This window comes from Protopterus annectens, chromosome 10.part0, assembly GCF_019279795.1.
Source record: "Protopterus annectens isolate FY-2018-M chromosome 10.part0, PAN1.0, whole genome shotgun sequence".
Lineage (NCBI taxonomy): Eukaryota > Metazoa > Chordata > Ceratodontiformes > Protopteridae > Protopterus > Protopterus annectens.
The window spans coordinates 259,336,285-259,356,325 of NC_056744.1; positions in this window are offsets into that span (position 1 = coordinate 259,336,285).

Genomic DNA, 20,041 nt, shown 5'->3' on the forward strand with positions numbered 1-20,041 from the left:
AACCATAGTTGTATGTGTAGGTATTTTCACAATCATGTATTGTAATACAATTGAAATGTTAAGTGGAATACACAAGTAAGTACAGATGCGCATGTGTGTGTCACCAGACATAACCATCTGGAGTCAATAGACAATCTGCTAGCTGAGTGTTTGCCTTACATGTTAACCCCCTGTTGCCACTGTCCATCAGCCAAAGTATACTTGCAAATCTTACTCAGTTGCTATGCTAAGAAGGACATTATATCTGTGTGTTCTGTATAACTAATAACACAAAATCAAAGGACCATGACAAAATCACATATTGCCTATAGTGTGCCTCAGAACATGAACCTACTGGACATGGTTGGATCCATACTTCAGCACAGTCTCCAGATGGAATATGTTCCAGTAGAAGGGTGTACATTAACATGCATACATCTGGGGAGCAGCCCCTGATGCATGCATGTATAAACACAACCTGAGTCTCCTCATCTGTGAGGTAGAATAACATGTCATCATGAACCTTTACAAAATGTATACTGATAATATCCCAGCTGTGTTTGAAAGGCATGTGTGATTTGTTCATGCTACATCCATGCCTATTACATCTGATAGATGTCTTCAAAAATGTCAAGAAGGGCAGGCATTATGACAACACTATCATCCAGCAGAATTTGATTAGTCCAAGGCATTTGACACAAATCCACACTGGGGTATTACTGCAACACTGTCACAAGTGGACATAAACACCTATATCACCAACTGAGTAAAGCACTGGATTACATTCATGATATCTAAATATGTTGAAGTGTGTGAAGTGACCTATATCCAGAGTACAGTGATAAAGTCCATACCTCAGGGCTGTGTGCTAGGCCCTTTCCTGTCAATTATTTAAGTTACAGATGTCAAGATTAACATACAGATTCTGTGTCCAAACATCTTTCTGGAGGACTGCAGATTATATACAATTGTTGAATCCAACTGTGATATTAGTATAATACAGACAGTATCAACACACACAAAAGATTTCTGCCACAGCCATGAAGACACATGAAATTAAACAAAATTGGGGGGGGGTTGTTATGTTATTAAAGCAAATGCACAGCCAATGATAATGTAGACAGCACACCCTATGAGTAGACCAAGTGGTATCTGACCTGTGATGACCTGTGTACTGAGGTAGATGGTATGCTGAACATCTACCAGCATGTGCTCACAGTGCTGACTACTCACTCGTATGTAACACAACTCCTGAGTATGTGCAAGACATCCACATCAAAAGCCATTATATTTCCGTAGGTCACAGACTTCATCATGCCAATAACTGAGTACAATGCATCCTTTTTCATGTACCTCTCTGCACATATTCAAGGAATGTGTAACTCAGGTGTACTACGTTTCCCACAGTGAGCTCCCATGCATCTTATTGGCCACACCTAGGTGTTCATTTTGCTGCATAAACATTGTTGTTTGATGATGCAGAACACCCCATCCAGGCATTATACCAGATGCATGCGTGATACCTGTTCTGGTGATGCACAAAGTACAAACATAGCAGAATGACAACATTGATGGCATGGGTTACATTTGTGACAGTGTGGATTCTGCCATATACATTTGTGACAGTGTGGATTCTGCCATATATATGCCATGCACACATGTCAAGTAGTTTGGATTGATCATAATCTCACATTATAGCAGTGTCCCTCGTAACACCTCCAGCAGATGTTACAGTGTCAGGATGGTGTGCTTGATTCCCCTCATAAATTGCTGACAGCTCATAATAGTTGTACAAGTATGTTCATGCAGAACCATTTATGATCACTCACAATGACATATGTTAAGTCAGTGACATGGCATTACTGTTGGTATTATTCTGATGTTGTACATGATTGTGCTGGCTTCTGTTTACTGTTGTCCATGAGCCTGTAACTATGTGTTGCACTTGGTGCAGACCTCTACTGACATTACAGTCATATTTTGGCAACTCTCATTTTGCAGAGCTTCACAATATGCATCTAACCCCTATTGTATATAACACCCTGTTATATGTCCTGTCCATTGTTCATGTCAGGAAGCTAATATCACAAAGTATCCACTCCATTGATATGTCACCATGTGTGAAAGTCATATAATATACAATAATTGTATAGTCCATACTGTAAGATGTCAATATGTGATTAGTGTTCATGCTACAATGTTTTAATTGACATGGCCTCATCTGCTGTACATTAACATCTTTCACATGTCCTCTTAACTGTGTTCATTGCTGCAATTCATCTGTGTTTACTTTTTGATATACACACTTCCCCTGACTATTTATTTATAATGCAGTCTATGTACTCTTACTATTCATTTACACAAATTTTATTCAATATTACTGATACAGGTTTCCACACTACTCTGGAATGTATACTATTTCATGTAATGTGTTGGAATTATATACATTGCTTTATTCAAAACCCTGGTAGTCATTGTGGCTTGCCACAGAATCCCACAGGCTTAGTTTGCCCATAGATAAACAGGTGTGGTGTACATGTCTGCAGGTGTTTGTGTTTTCATAACATGCTTACATGGCTTCCTAGCTGGCAACATTGTTGCTGGCCACAAACCATGCCTATTTAAATGTGCTGCTCAGCATGCATGTGTAATTAGCACTGCTGCTCACCATGCAAACACTTAAACTCCATATAGGCTTCACGCTAAGCCTGCACAGAGTTTATTGAATTCCAAAGTGTGTCTATCAAATGAGTATTCATTATTTTGCACTTCACAGACACACACGCATACATATATGACTGTAGTGCAAAACTTTGAAATTTTAAATGAATGACATGTTTTCGGTGTGTCTTAATTTCTGAATGCACAATGTTTTGACCAAACAGATGATAAAATTCAGGTTGAGTTTAAGAAGACGATTGTGTGAGTTTGACAATTTGGTGGTGTGGATAGGATGAATGTCATGCTGCACACCATTGTTTTTGAGGTTTCAATTGTGCAGTGGCAGCAGTTTCTGTCTACAAGGGGATATCTCCCTTCTTTAAGCTGGCGCAACCATGGAGTTGTATTACATAAGTTTGGGGTTGTGCAAGACTTGCCCTTGACAATGAGGTGCTGGGGGTGCCCTCTTCAAAAAAAACTTTTTTGTGATTTTGTGTTGTGTAGGGATTTTGTAATATAGTTCAGCTTTTTTGTGTTTTATATGTTTGGGACTATGTGCTTTCTTATTTGTATTACATGAAGTATGATACTTTATCCTTCAATGTTTGCTGATATAAGCATATATGTATATCATCCATTTACAGGAGACTTCCTCTTATCCAACCTCTTTTTAACTGGCCATCAGTACACTGCCACCAATTTATAGATGCTGCATCCTCAAATGCACCAAGTTTACTTACCTTGGCTGTTGTTCTGTTAGAATTAGTACAATATTCACACTGCGGTGGTGATGCTGCGGTAGTGTTGTTGCCTCACAGTATGACGTTGTCCTGTTCAATTCTCAGCTACAGCATCTTCTGTGTGGAGACATGCATGAGTGGGCATACCTTCATTGAAGGTCGTGCATCAGAGCTGGCAACTCGGCACGTAAAAATCTGCTGCCAATCATTAGCGGACCATAGTTCCGCTGTGGTGACCCCTAACCGGGAAAAGCCGAAAGACACAACAACATATATTACTAATACTCCTTTCATTCATATATGTAACAATAGGCTCATATGAAAATTTATAATCACAATTATAAAAATTAAAATTAGCGTAAGGCTTCAGAAGTAGCAGTACCAGGGCAACAATGTATTTCATAGTTCTCCTTCAGTTTTACATTCCTCTTTTCTTCATAACCTCTCAAGCTCAGCTCCATCTTCTGTCATTCATGGATTTATTGATTTTTTGATTGATTTATTTAATGCATTTGTTAACCAGAAAAATCACATTAGGAATATTACCTCTTTTCAGCAGAGGCCTGGGGGGGGGGGCTCAACATGAAAGAAAAGAAAGAAAAGAAAGAAAGAAAGAAAGAAAGAAAGAAAGAAAGAAAGAAAGAAAGAAAGAAAGAAAGAAAGAAAGAAAGACATAGAATAAAAAGTATTATTATTAGTATTATTATACATTGTGACAGCATACATAAGAATTCAAAGAAGAACAAAATGAAAAAAATATTGAGCATAGCAAAAATTATTTAAGTTGTTCTGCATTCCAATTTATAGACATCTGTTACCCTATCTTTAATGTTTCTGACACTAGAATAAAGTCCTGATTTGCAATGCATGACAAGCAACTCTTTGGATTGGACAATGCTAAATATTGTTTTTATTACTTTAAAAAAATCACTTTTGATTGGCAATTTCAACTTTCTTTTGTGACTCATTTGATGTAATGAGCTTCTGCTCACTGCAGTCATCACTAGCAGCATTGTCTAAAACAATGACAGCATTAAATAATTCAGACTTGTATTTTGACCTATCATATGTGTTATTTGCAGACTTTCTGGTCCGGATGAAATTTAGTCTCACTGCTCGATGAGTTGTCTTACAAGGCTTTCTGCATTAGCATAAGAAGTAGATACAGATGGCACATTTTTAAAACACTCTCAGAATGTTAATATATGCTTTACCAAATGCAGTGTCATTTCCATAACTGCAGTTTCCTCATTGAGTTTTTTTTTTTTTTTTTTTTTAAGTAAAATAAACGATGAATACCAAACTATACTTTCACGCACTGCCAGTCCATCAGGTGTTCTGGTTAAAAAGCACTGTATGATGGCAATTCTGTATCCTAGGCCTTGAGGAGATGTATGTTTTCATTATAATTTGTAAACATTTTATTTGTCATGACAGTTTCCTGTAATTAGTTATCTTGTGTTCCTAATCAATACATGTCCATCTGTATTCAGTTCAATAAACCAGTGAGATCATGATTGTCATTGTGGGCCCTCTTCATGTTAAATATGTTAGCCAACCACCAGAGATGTGTTAGCAGTTAGAATAGACATACCTGAGACAGCCACACTATACATATACTTAAGCAATAACCCACTCCTGGGTGTGGGTAATGCTGGATTTACCCACAGTTGGTGTGGTTTGGTCATGAGGGTGAAGCCCGAGTGGCCAAATAAAGACAGCCGTGGGTAAATCCAGCATTACCCACACCCAGAAGTGGGTTATTGCTATTATACAATGACATTATTTAAGACAAAAATACTTACTTTTCTTAAATAATGGCATTGTATAATGCCTCTGTGCTGCCCTTCTGCAGCTGTCTGGTATTCTGCGGCAGTTCTGATGTACTGCACATGTGTATGGTTATGCAGTACATCAGAGCTGTGGGTGGAAGCAATGGAGAAAGCAAGATCTCTGTTGCTTTTTACAAAGTGTCTCGCTATGTTAAAGGAGTTTAACATAGCGAGACAGCTTTAAAAAAAGCAATGGAGAAAGGAAGATCTCTGTTGCTTTTTACAAAGTGTCTCGCTATGTTAAAGGAGTTTAACATAGCGAGACAGCTTTAAAAAAAGCAATGGAGAAAGGAAGATCTCTGTTACTTTTTTTAAAGCTGTCTTGCTATGTTAAACTCCTTTAACATAGCGAGACAGTTTCTAAAAAGCAACGGAGATCTTGCGTTCTCCGTTGCTGTAAAAAAAAAAAAAAAGAGACATAATAATGGAAAAAATCCGGGCGACCAGACCTTTTTCCATTAGTATAAGTCTGATTTACAACGTGCAGCATGCACATTTTGGAATATTAATGGGGGGGGGGGGTCATTGTATAATGAAAGTTATCCAATACAATCATTAACAAAAGAGTTGCCATTATCACTGCTAATATTAACATCAATACCTCCACCAACATTGTCCACTTTAAGAAAAGATAAAAGTCAAAACAAGTAGCTTAATTGTGGAGTTAAAAATAAAAACTCAGTAACAGCTCCAGATCACTGGTTAGGTGTAAGACCATATAGATGACAAAAAAGTACAATAGAAAAACAATGGGTGGTGAGAGGCTGTTTTCCAAGAGCTTTCACTATATTTATTGATTGATTGATTGATGTATTTATTTATTTACATTGCATTACCAGAAAGTCTGATTGGGTAGAAGCCCATTTTCAGTGGAGGTTCAGGGAGAAAAGCTCCAAATTTTTACAAAACATTTTAAGAACAATAATTTTACATTCTTTAAAAATAAAGCAAAACATCTGCAGTTTAAATAATTATAACACATTTGACATAATGTAAAAACATTGGTTAAGAATCGATTCAAGGTATATGACAATCATTTTAATATTTAGAGAAATTTTAGAGAGTTTGTAGAGAAATTAAAGGTAAGTTAATCTAATACAAATAGGATTTTCAATATGAAGTGAGAGAAAAATAGGCTTCTTGTATATTTAGTGAGAAAGTCAGGGAAGAGAATTAGTTAGCAGTAAGGAAGCAAGTGAAGAAGGGAGAGTAAGGCGGCATAAGGAATGAAAAAGTACTTGCTCACATATAAGGATATAGTTTATCCTGATTTTAAGCAAGAACAATGCCAGATTGTATCTAGGAAGTCTCTCAGAGTGGTTTTGAAAGATGGGAAGGAAGGTATAGACCTGATGGATACTGCTAAGGAGTTCGAGGCTTTAGCAACATGATACAAGTATGGACAAGGCCCAGTAGATTTGCTAGGTTTGTCGACAGGAGTTTTTTTGGTCACTGCATCTCAATGACTGACTGGGAACATAGTTTTGTAAAATTTTTTTTTTAGTGATGGACAGGCAGATGGATTCTGGATAATTTTATAGGTAGTAAGAAGTTGTATATATGTTAGTTGATGTGGCAGTTCTAACAAATTTAGGCTTTTCAGTTCTATACGGTGGTGGGTTCCGAAATAAATATGTGCTGCAAATTTAGCAACTTTATTATAGCTTTGTTCAAGTTTTACTTTTGTTGAAGCCTGGAGGTTGGTAAGAATGGGAGCACCATAAGGAAGTGTGGAGAGGAGATAAGTAGTGCCAAGTGTAGCTTTAGTTGGGTCAGTGAGAAAGTTTTTGGTTCTGTAAAGCCTCCCTAGTTTTTGATGAGTTTTACTTATGCAATTTTGTATATGCAGGTCGAATTTAAGATTATCATCCACTATCACCCATAATAGTTTGCTGTGAGATGTAACTTCAATGGTTGTATTATCAAGAGACAACACTATATATATATTTTTTTAATGCGAAAGGGATTTGCAGGGGGAAAAGTAGCAGTTTGGTCTTTTTTGGGTTGAGTGTGAGTTGTGAGTTATGAAGCCATGTCTCAGTGGCTGTTAAAGTTTTCTGAGTAATTTTTTGGAGATGTATCATGTTGTCAGATGTGCAAATGAGAGTGGAATCATCTGAGTATTGTATTAGGTGGCCTGTAGTATGGAAGTATAGAGGGTGTTTGTGAAAATGTTTAAGAGGAGGGGGCCTAGGAAAGAGCCTTGTGGTACACCTGTGGTGATTGTGAGGCAAGGAGAGAGCACAGAGTACCATTTTACTCACTGACACCTATTGGACAGCTACCTTTTGAACCACAGAAGGGTGGGCTGAGAGAGACCTAGTGAGGACATTTGAAGTGACAGTTTGCTGTAATAACTGTGTTGAAAGCTGTGGATAAGTCTAGAAATAATGAATACACTAGTTTGCCGTTATCTCTACCTTTATTGAGAGTATTGGTACAGTATATGTTAGAAGGGCAGTGGTAGTACTATGGGAAGGAAGGAAGCCATGTTGTGTAGGAGCTAGGAGTTTTTCCTGCAGGAGATAGTGTAGCAATTGTTTTTGAATGCATTTTTCAAGTATTTTGATTAGGGGAGATAAGATTGCTATAAATCTAAAGTTATTAATGTCTGTTGAATGTCCTCCTTTCTGCAGAGGAATAATGTATGCCTTTTTCCAGAGAGAGGGAACATGATATTCCTGAACTGACCTACTTATAAGGACTGAGACTGGACAGGCAGTGCCTTTGGCTGCTGTTTTTAGGTACTCACTTGGAAAGTCATCAGCTGAAGAAAAGCATGGTTTAAGTTTGTTTAAGCGTAGTATTATATGGGATGTGAATACAGGTATTAAAGTGAAAGTGGATGGGTTTGTATGTGGCTGTTGGGCAGGGCTGGGATTAGATGTTCAGGAATCCTTGGCTAGAGAAGCTATACTATCTATAAAATACGATTTGAACTGTATTGTAGTTTTGAGTGGTGAATTCTTGGGAGTGGGGTTGAGTTGAATATTTGGCTGGGATATATGATTTCTTTAATGGATTCCAAACTTTTCTATGGTTGTGTTTAGCAGTATTCTGAAAGTTATTATAGTATAGTTTTTTCTTCATTTATTTGCTTTTTAGTACAATTGCAAAGCATTCTGGTGTTTTCAAGATATTGAGGTATTTTATATCTCTGACATTCTTTCCATGCTTTTCTCTATCCTGAATTAACATTCTACTCTTTTTGAATAGCCACATTGCATTATTTGTTTTCAGTCTCTTTGGAATATTTAGAAAAGTATTCAATTAAATTACATCATTGTCTAAGGGGAGGAATTTTAGGAAGTTCCAATTAATAGATGATAGTACAGTAATGAACATTCTTCTGTTAAACTTGAAAGGGTTAAGTGCTATTTTATAAATATACTGTTTAATTGGATGTGTGAGATGTCTAGTTTTATAGATTAGTAAATGTTCATCGACAGAGTCTGACATTGCACTTGTGGTGGAGTATTTGCTTGGGCCTGATACTAGTATCCAGTCTAATACAGAATTTGATACCTTGCTGTAAGGTGGAGTTATTAATCAGTTGGATGAAACCATATAAGTTCACTGTAGAAGTAGGGAAGTTAGAGTTTATGTCCAACCAAATGACATTCACATCACCTAGTAATATTTTTTTCTTGTGGAAATGTTATAGATTATTCAATGTAGGATATTTTCCAATATAGCTGTACTGTTGTCAGGAGGGATATAAAGGACAATAATACATATTTGTTTATAATTGTTTATTTTGAGGAAAACAATAAGAAGCTCTGCTGAATTGAAGTTTGGTGTTGGTTTGCTGTAAGGGGAAATGTGGAAGGTACTGGGAAATATTAAAACAATACCACTACCTTTCCTCTTTATATGGTCATTATAGATAATATTATAGCCAGGAGGAAAAACTACTGAGTTGTTTATCCTGGGTATAAGCAGAGTTTCAGTTACCAAGAGATCATCAGGATTATGCTGGGTAATCCAGACATGTGGTTCATCAGTTTTACTTCCTATAATTCTAACATTTATTGCTGCAAAAATTAAATCACTATGGTTGGGGAATGGTTGTAGTTGGGTTATAGACGTTTGTGGGAGAGAAATATATTTGTGTTCATTGTGAGAGGTGAGGCCAGGATTAGGGTGTATATCTCCTCCTCAGGTCACTTTATAAGTGAGAGCAATCAATTTGTAGCCAGAACAAAGTAACTAAAAAGAGATGCAAATAAAACAAGTTGTCTGTAATTTCTGGAGACTAGTAAGTGGCATATGCAGTATAGTCGAGCCAAAAGGGATAGTGGCCAACTTAGTAAGAGGTCCTTTGAGTGCATGGACTATTCAAAAGAGATTTTTAATCACAGAGCAGGCATGTATGCAACTGTTTAAAGTTAATACATAAGGTTCTTCATGATAAATACACTTACATTAAATGATAAAATTCTCAGCAAACTTGTAGGTGTAGGGTCTTGTGGCACAGTTCCTGTAATATCAAGGTAAGATGTAGTGACTGCAGGCTATTAAACAATGGCAAAGTTCTGAGAAAACCTGTAGGTGTAGCACCTTTTGGCAGAGCTCCTGCAATATCAAGCTCAGATGTAGTGATAACAGACTATTAAACAATGACAAAATTCTGAGTAAACTTGTAGGTGCAGGGCCTTGTGGCAGAGCTCCTGCTATATCAAGATCAGATGAAGTGACCACAGGCTATTAAGCAATGACAAAATTCTTTGTAAATTTGTAGGTGTAGAGCCTTGTAGCAGAGCTCCTGCAATAGTAAGGTCAGATCTAGTGACCACAGACTATTAAACAATGACAAAATTCTCAGGAAAACTCTATTTGTAGAGCCTTATGGCAGTGCTCATGCAATATTGTGGTCTGATGTAGTGACAGCAGACTATTAAGCAATGACAAAATTCTCAGTAAACTTGCAGGTCTAGAGCCTTGTAACAGAGCTCCTGCAATATCAAGGTCAGATGTAGTAACCACAGGCTACTAAAGAATGACAACATTTTCAGTAAAGTTGTAGGTGTAGGGCCCCTGTGCCAGAGATCCTGCAATACTGAGGTCAGATGTAGTGACCACAAGTCTATTAAGCAATGATACAATTCACAGTAAATATGTAGGCATAGATCCTTATTACAGAGCTCCTGCAATATTGAGGTAAGGTTTAGTAACCACAGGCTACTAAATAATGACAATATTTTTAGTAAAGTTGTAGGTGTAAGGCCTTGTGGCAGAGCTTCTGCAATATTGAGGACAGATGTAGTGACTGCAGGCTATTAGACAGTGACAAAATTCTTGGTAAACTTGTAGCTGTATGGCTTTGTGGCAGAGCTCCTGCAATATAAGGTCAGATATAGTGATAGCAGTCTATTACACAATGACAAAATTAGCAGTAAACTTGTAGGTGCAGGGCCTTGTGGCAGAGCCCCTGCAATATTGAAGTCTGATGTAGTGACTGCAGCCTCTTAAACAATGACAAAATTCTCAGTAAACCTCTAGGTGCAAAGCCTTGTGGCAGATCTCCTGCAATATTGAGGTCAGATGTAGTAATCACAGGCTACTAAACACTGACAAAATATTCAGTAAAGTTGTAGATTTAGGGTCTTGTTGCAGAGCACCTGAAATATCAAGGTCAGATGCAGTGACCACAAGGCTATTAAGCAATGACAACATTCTCAGTAAACTTGTAGGTCTAGAGCCTCAAGCAGAGCTCTGAAACAATGGCAAAATTCTCAGCAAACTTGTAGCTGTAGGACCTTGTGGCAGAGTTACTGCAATATTGAGGTCAGATGTAGTGACCACAGGCTCTGAAGTAAGATAGCAAATGAGTTTAAGAGGAGACAACACTTCATCTTCAGAGTTTCATCACTGAAAACCACTCCACAATCCACAGTACTTAATACATAAATTATAACCATTTGAAATTATTTACGCTATTAAAAATAGATGGTGACAATGCACACATTTGTAAATATTCTTTGTTTAAATAAAGTCCAATGAAAAACAGTTATTGTGCTGAACTGTCTGCATACTTTGAAACAGTAACTGACAAAATTGTTTCTTCTACATCTACTTGTCATAGCTCCTCCCCTAGGATAATCCTTTCCAACTTCTGCAAGAATGAAAGCAAAAGAGAAATGGCAAGTGAACCATTTAATTTCAATGTATAGGGCACTATTTTCATCTTTTTTTTTTCAGAAATGGCATGAAAAATATGACTCCTCAAAGAGGAAAAAAGCATTGTCAACCAACCATTTAGGTACAGATTATGAAAAAAATGAAGACTTTATTACAAATAAAGATAAATGAAGTCACTGAGAAAGAAGTAAGGAATATAGATTTGCCCGAGCTGGTAGATGGGGAAAAAGATAACATTCGACTAAATACTGTAAAAAAGGGCTAGCAGGTATCCGGCATTATTTATGGAGGAAAATATGGAGCTACCCCAAAATAGTGCAGAGATCTTTCAAACCCGATAGAGAAATATGGATAACAGTGTATCTAAAATAATAAAATCACAATATAGAAATGCACTGGGAGGGGCAGTTCTAAGAGGTACTATATCCATAGGCAGACTTGGTTGCTAAATACAACTTCCTTAATGACCAGTGATATGGACAACAGAGTAATGCAGCAGAAGCATGCTGAGCCCATAACCCATAGTTTGATAAATTGAAACCATCCTCTGCTATAGCACCTGGATGGAATAGCTAAGGACGTTTCAAACAAAATAAAAAGTAGAAAGTTAGTTCCATGAAAAATGGATGTCTGGAAAAAAAAGAGGAGGGTTAATTAACAAGAAATAAGAGGAAAAATTATGCTGTTGTAGAACTAATAAAAAAGTGATGGAAACAATAAAAAAATCACCCTACTTATTTACTCACCAGTTTAAAAAAATAATTTGGAAACTGGTGAATCAAAAATACAAAAAAACACAAAATAAACCTTTTTTTCAGGGGCTGAGCCCCCAACACTCCCACTCCCTTCAAATTATATGTAACCACTCCACAGTCATACCAAATTGGAGAAAAGTGGAAATCCCCAAAATGTGGTCCACTAGCTTACACAATCCAACATGTTCTGTGAATTTTTAAACAAGCCCACACATCAGTGCTTCACTGACTTTTAACTATGTCCTAAAAGGGTAAGCATTTGTTGGGGTGAGCAAAAGAAAATTTTACACTGAAGGAATATTATACTTGTTATGTTAATTGCTTGAGGAAGACTGAATATTCTAATTAGTTGGAGACAGAATGCATGAGTTGAATACATGCACAACGTGGATGGAAAGAATCTGTAGAAGACTGAAGCATATTTTTTGATGAACTAGAATTAAAATCTTGGGACAATTGCATGCTGGGGATAGGAACAGAAGAATAAATTAGGAAGAAGCCTGCATGAGAATGATGTTATTGTTTATTCTTAAATTAGTAATAGCTTAGAAATAGAAAATTACAATAGATAATCTAAGTAGAAATAAATGAACACGCTGTCTTAAACTATTAGAAAAACATTGAGATATTTCAAATTAAGTCCAGGTGATAGGATGTACCATTACTGCTGCTTTTGAACAAAAATATTTTTTCCACACATTAATAACAAAATAGGTGCTTTATAGAATGTTTATTGGGAGGATAGACATATTTGTTTGAGCCTTGGTCTATGGAAATAGTTCTGTGAAATTATTTCTGATGTTAAAAATGTCTATTTCATTATGGTACCCTTAATAAAAGAAAAGGTAAAAAGATATAACTCCAAGTATATTTGCATTGAAGACATCCATTGCATCTTTGTATATCTACAGCAGAGAGTAAATTATCTAAACTAATTGGGACCTACAGTAGTTCGAATAATCAAACTGTTCAGATAATCAAACATACATTGAACCAGATAAGAAAATTCTAAACTCTTGTTTTTTCTGCATGCAGGGAATATACTTTGCAACCATTCAGTAATTCCAATGGACAATAAAGATTATTTTTCACAGACAAGTGGTCTACAAACTCAAAAAACATGCACAAACAAATACATATAATGTTAACATATTCTGTTTTCCTACACAGAAACTTTGAAAGGCTGTGTTCATTTAAGGGTATGCTTGTGCCTGGAAATGACCCCCTAATATTTATTGCCTCTGTACTTACTTGATGACATATTCAGAAAAGTTAAGATACCCAATCTTTTTTTTTTTTGGGGGGGGGGGCAACCTATGAGTTGATGAAGACTGATTTCTTGGACTTCATTTGCCTGAAATTCAATCTGTTGAAGATCGGAGTCATCCAAAGGAAATCACTGTTGGTGAGTTAGACCAAAAACAATGCCAAGTAATTTACACCTTCTTTGAGTTGGTGTGTCCATGATATTGGTATATATACATATATATATATATATATATATATATATATATATATATACATTTGGGGGTGTGGAGGGCTTGTTGCCCACATTGGGGGGTGAAGTTGCTTGCGCACCCTTGCAAAAACACATTAAAATGTTTAAGCAATTTCTTTTTGGGGAAAGCAGTTTAGGAATTCTGATCCTTGACAGGATGAAATTTGTCCACTCACAGTGTAAGCTTGTTTTTATTTTTATATATGACTGTTTCTGTTTTCAAAAATCTATTTACAAAAACGCAGCAAAAACAATGAATAGTATAAAAAAGCGCAGTGGATGACAAAAATACACTTAAGCTTTATAATGTTAAAAGGCACAACAAATAAAATTTGTTATCCTTTTTGTCAATATCTCCACCTTAAAAAAGAAAAGCTTCTCTGAGTTGTACAGGCACCACAGAAATGTTACATAACCTCAGTTTATAGAGATTGTAAGAGGAGTACTATGCTGACACATATAAAATGTGTATGCACCCCTCCCACCAAAAAAAATCCATCCTTCCAACATCACACAAATCATGATCATCTGGTTCTTTAGGAAACCATTTAGGGCTTTTTAACAAAGTAATTTAACATGAGGTACCTTGTTCTCATCCTACTAACAATGCAGATAATATCAATTACTGAAAAAAATTATCATACTACATTATTTGTTATAAAATATGGGCACAAGCCCCACTTGAACTCCTACCTTCCTGTTCACTCTCAGTCCAGCAATTCCAGACTACATTTTTTTCATTTATTTTCCTGCAAACAACACCTGTCATCCCTCTCCCATCTGTTACCTTGCATAGCTATTGGGCACACATTCTACCTGCTGCTCTACTGGCTCCAGTTGTTTCTTTCAACACCTTGCTATCAAATATTTAAGCCATCCTCTAAAATACTACCCGTGGTTTCATTCTCTCCTTCCTCATATCAGTCTCAAGATATTTACTCTGTTTTCTGCCCTAAACTCCTACGACAATGGTGCTACTTTTCTGTAAACCTACGAGACAACACCAGCATATTCTGTTCTGCATTGTAACACATCAGTACATTTTCACCACATATCAAATTCAGCGGCTACTTTAGTACTGCATCTCCAACAGTACAACCCTAATTCCTTACGTTCTCTGATACGGTACCTGGTATTAATGAGATATGGAGATGCTGATTTCCTTCCAGTTGTACATTCTTTAACTACTTACTACCAACTGGAGTAATCTGATATTCCTTTGACCACTATGGAAGTGCTTTATTTTTTATTTAATTACTTAATTTATTTCAAATATCTGTTTAGTTTAATTTAAAGAAAAAAAAACTGCATTGCTGGATATATTTATGTTACAGAATTACTGTTGGTTTTATACTGGTTGAGACAACTGGTAACCATTGCATATCTGAGCTGCTTTGTGACAGAAAGGAACCAGAAGGTGCCTTTAATATGTCTACAGTGCTGTATTCCACTAGTTACAGCCATATATGAGATGCTTTGCGAGTTGGAAAGAAAGCTGGCTGTGTCCTTTAAGCTTTGTGTGTGTGTGTGTGTGTGTGTGTGTGTGTGTGTGTGTGTGTGTGTGTGTGTGTGTGTGTGTGTGTGTGTGTGTGTGTGTGTGTGTGTGTGTGTATGTGTGCCTTTTTAACTGTTTCAATGTATTTATTGTTAAATGTTAACTACTGGTACGTATGAGATGCTATGGTGAAATCCTCATCTACAAGAGAATTACTTGCTGTTACTTATTAACTGATTGTTAGTCTTCTTTGCTTGTTTTAAAGTACAGGGAGTTGCACACCTTCAAACTCCATTTGACTGGGTTTCTGAGAGGTATGTATCATGCAGCAGTGTGTCACAGTACATTCCACTGACACAGGTCATACAACTGAATTGTGACTGTACCTTTAGTGTCCCTCAATACTTCACCCACACAGGACTGTTCTTCTGTCTGGTACTTCCCGGTTGCTCTACTAGCATCTCAGTGTTTCTGGGTGGCTAAATGCTGCTTCTCGTTGCTACCTTCTTCACCTATCCAATCCTAAAGGCTGTTCACTGTAGAAAGTGCCAGCTTTTGTTTGCTCTCATCTTTATTGCAAGTCACTCAACTACACAGTGCTAAATAGGACATTATGGATTAGAGGTGCGATTGGAGTAATTTTCATGTCTGCACTACTTCTGTGTTCTGCAAAACCCTTATAGATACTGTGCAAATCTTGTATGCTTCCAGTACTTCTATTTTCTGATAACCCCTGTTAAGTATTTAGTTGACCCGATATAGTCACATTCCCGATTAGATACATAGCTGACCTAATATAGTCATTTTCTCTAGTCAATCACATACATATCAGTTCACCTTCTAATGATCTTATTTTGTATTGTGGGTTTGCAGATTACTTCCTCAACCTGTCGTGCTAGTTTGCAGGTACCTTGAGGCAATGCACTGACTGCTATTTGCTCTCTGACAAGCATTTACTGCCACTAGTACTAACTCCATATGTGTGATGTGCAAATACTTACTCAAATTGCAGGTTAGCCTCCTGTCTAGCCACACACACCACACACAAGGTTATCAGTACTCTCATCCATTCTGCCTCTGCTTGTCACTCATTGAGAGACATGATCTGTTATGATGTTTAAAAAGACCCTTCTCAAGCATCCAAGGTGTCTTAGGCACAGCCTGATTCACTAACACCTCAGCAATGTAATGGTACCTCACACACTACACCTTTATTTTAAGCAATGCCTTAAGATGTTACTATATTGGCTGACCTGTGACCTTAAGACATCATGAACTAACCATATTACAAGGAAATGTCATAAATGTTGGTAACTCTATAGTAAGGTACACAGATACCCACTCACAAGGCTTAGCAAAGTTAAGGCAGCATTGAGCTACTTGCTAGAAGCCAGGATAAGTTGGGTGTCTAGGGCATTCAGTTCGCTTCATCCCAGGAAATGCTACAACTTGGTCATTCTTCATGTAGGCATAAAAGACTTGCGACAAACTTCTGGAGAAGAGAAACACAATTGAATTCTCTCAGTTTACAGCCATGCCTGTAAACTTCTTCATGAGGGGCCTTTGAAGTCTTTCTAATTATCCTATGTGTCTGGTGAGGTGCATACCAAAGGGTGCATTGTACTCAATAAATGGTCTTTTTGGTGCTGAATATGTAGGAATTGTGACCTTTTTATACTTGGGTTTCAACCCATTTTCAGTAAACCATGTATCTAGCACATAAGGAGTGGTTCTGGTCCAGAAATTATAGTTATTGGTGGTTTGGGCAGTTTTTCCATCTCTCTCAACTTTCTGATTTAAAAGCCCACATTTGCACTTGTTTTCCCCCTTTCCTGTAACTAGTTTAGTCCAGATACATATTCTTAGTTTTAGCACTTGAATTTGCTTATTCATGATCAGCACTTGTTCAGAACGTGTAAGCACTAAATAACCTACTAATTACTACAGCACTCAACCTTCCTCATTACGTAGAGGAAAACAGTTTTGCTACTTACTTTCCTCACTTGCTTTGAGAAAAACAGCTCTTGTACTCACTTTCCTCACTTATCTAGAGGAAAATAGTTTTTATTCAGGCATGTCCAAGGGTCAGCTCCCAGTGTTCTCTCTTGCCTATCTGATGAATGTGGGCATCTTGGGGAAATGTAGAAATAGCCTCATGTACACAGACAATCCTCTCCTCCTACCACCCAGCAATACAACCTGTGAGAAATGCACTTATCTAGCCAAACTGGAGGTAAAGCTCTCACCAATCAAGACTGAACATGACAGTCAAGAGCAGAAGGTAAACACCTGCACCACACCACACTCATCACATAGTCTTACTAAATCTACACCACCAAAATCCACACATAGTAACAAAAAAACATTCACGGAGGCTCTCAATAATAATCTGTCTAAGCAACAGAGACCTCGAAAGCAGAAACGCAAGCAACCTCCATCCCCCAACACAACCCAAATGACACATAGTCCGCAGACTCAGTGTGCCACTCAACCACTGCCAATAAGGCAAAACAATGTACCCAACACACTAGTCATATAGTCAGGCACACTGATGTCCCACTCACCAGGCTAAACAAGGAAAAGGTTACTGTCAGCTGCCTGTCAGGTGCCAGGATCCGCCACATACCCCACGCACTCAGGTCACTCCACAAGTACAAATATGACTCTGTCATTGTCCATGTTGGTGTGAATGGCCTGAGATGTACCTCCCTGGACTACCTGAAAAGAGACATGGAAGAGCTCTCCGATCTTGTAGCCCAGACAGGGATGTCCCTAGCCCTGAGTAGCATTCTGCCATCACCCAGAATTATGCCGCAGTACAAGGACAAAATGATTGACTTCAACAATTAGCTAAGCTTCTGGTGCCATTCTAAAGGGATCAAGTATCTGTCTGCGTGGGATGACATGGTCGAAAGACCACAATGCTTTGCCAGAGATGGCCTGCACTTGTCACCCCTGGGATTCTGGATACTGGCTAAGGTTCTTGCCGCCTCTATAGTGCCTTTTTTAGGCAAGGGTCAAATGACGAATTCACCACCGTTACAGGAACAGACAAGCAAAAACTGATGGTGATGCTACTCAATGCTAGAAGTCTAAATCTCAAAATGCACTCACTTGAGGCACTCCTTAAAATGGAGAACATCGATATCTGTGCAGTGACTGAGACCAGGTTCAAGGTTCCAGAGAGCACCCCTGCACTACCTGGCTATAACTCATACCACACTTTTCGGCCATGTAACCTGGACCGGAACACCAAAGGCAGAGGTGTGTCCATATTCATTAAGGATAACCACATCTCCAGGCTAGTTGCTCATCATAATGCAGCCGAGGTTATCCAAGTGCAACTAACTCTGGTCAAAACTGCAGTCCAAATTGTAGCTTGCTACAGATCACCCACCATGCCCCAGGATTCCCACTCATCTTTTCTTGATGTACTGGAAAATATTAGGGTTCAACCAAACACCCTAATAATGGGCAATTTCAGCTACCCCACCATTAACTGGGAAAACTTCTCATGTACCAACTCCTTCACTCAACGCTTTCTGGAATTCATAAACTCTAATGCCCTGGATCAACTTATCCACATCCGCATCAGGGGCAACAATATCCTAGATCTAGTCATTACCAACATGAGTGACTGGTGTTCCACACCTGAAGTCAACGCCTCATTGGTCTGATCCAACCATAAGCTAATTACGCTAGATATCCACATCCTGCCCCCATTAAGGAAACCATGGTAAAAAATTTCTCCAAAGCCAACTTCATGCTTCTTAAGACAGAAGTGGTGAACTTCATGACACTCATGCAGATGGACAATACAGTTATGACTACTGAATCCTACACATTTGCACTTTATAAGCACTTACATGAGTGCATGGATCATGCTATCCCAAACAGAACCAAGACACTATCCTCCAAGAAAAGGAAGCCAATCTGGTGGTCCCCTGCCATAAACAAACTGTACAACAGAAGAAAGAAACTGTTGCAAAAGAGAGTAAAATCCCATGAGTGGAGGAGCTCCCTAGTCAGCCTCAGTAAGAAGCTGTGATCCCTGATAAAATCCTCCAAAGCTAGTTTCGAAAACAAAATTGCCACTGATTCTAAAGACAACCACAAAGCATTCTATAGCTATGTCAAGAATCTCAGTGGCAACACTCAGATCTGCTCTGAGTTACAGCACAATGGCACTAAATATACAGACCCAACTGATATTGCCAACATTCTGGCAGACAGATTCAGTGCTAACTTTACCCCCCTCACCCCCTAAAGAGCCCATCTCTATAGAGGAAGAATGCAAAGTTCCAGTAATCACGGCTGCACAGGTAAAAACCACACTCTCCAAAGCCAAGAACACATCATCCATGGGACCAGACAACATCCCAGGCTGCGTTCTACACGAACTACAGAATGAACTGGCACCCCACCTAAGTACCATGTTCAATCATAGCCTCAGCTCAGGCTTTGTGGCTGCTGAATGGTGCACAGTGATGGTTATCCCTCTCCACAAGGGGGGAGCCACCACAGACCCCGGGAACTACTGCCCCATTAGCCTGATGAGCCTGGTCTGCAAGGCCATGGAATGAATTATCATGGAACTTATAAACAAAGACATTGGTAATCTCCAAACTCTGGACGCCACCCATTTTGGGTTTGTAAAAGGCAGATCATGTCTCCTAAACCTGATAGACTTCTTTGAAGCAGTTATCAAAGCTGTTGACAAGGGTAAGGTGGTTCACACAGCCTATCTAGATCTTGCCAAGGCTTTCGACACCATCCCCCTCTCTGGATTTATAGATAAACTCACTAAACTAGGTATAAATCCCTATGTCACAAGATAGGTTGCCAACTGGCTCACTGACAGAACCCACACTGTGAAAGTAGCAGACTCCAAATCTGACTTCAGACCAGTGACAAGTGGAGTACCACAGGGTCAGTCCTGG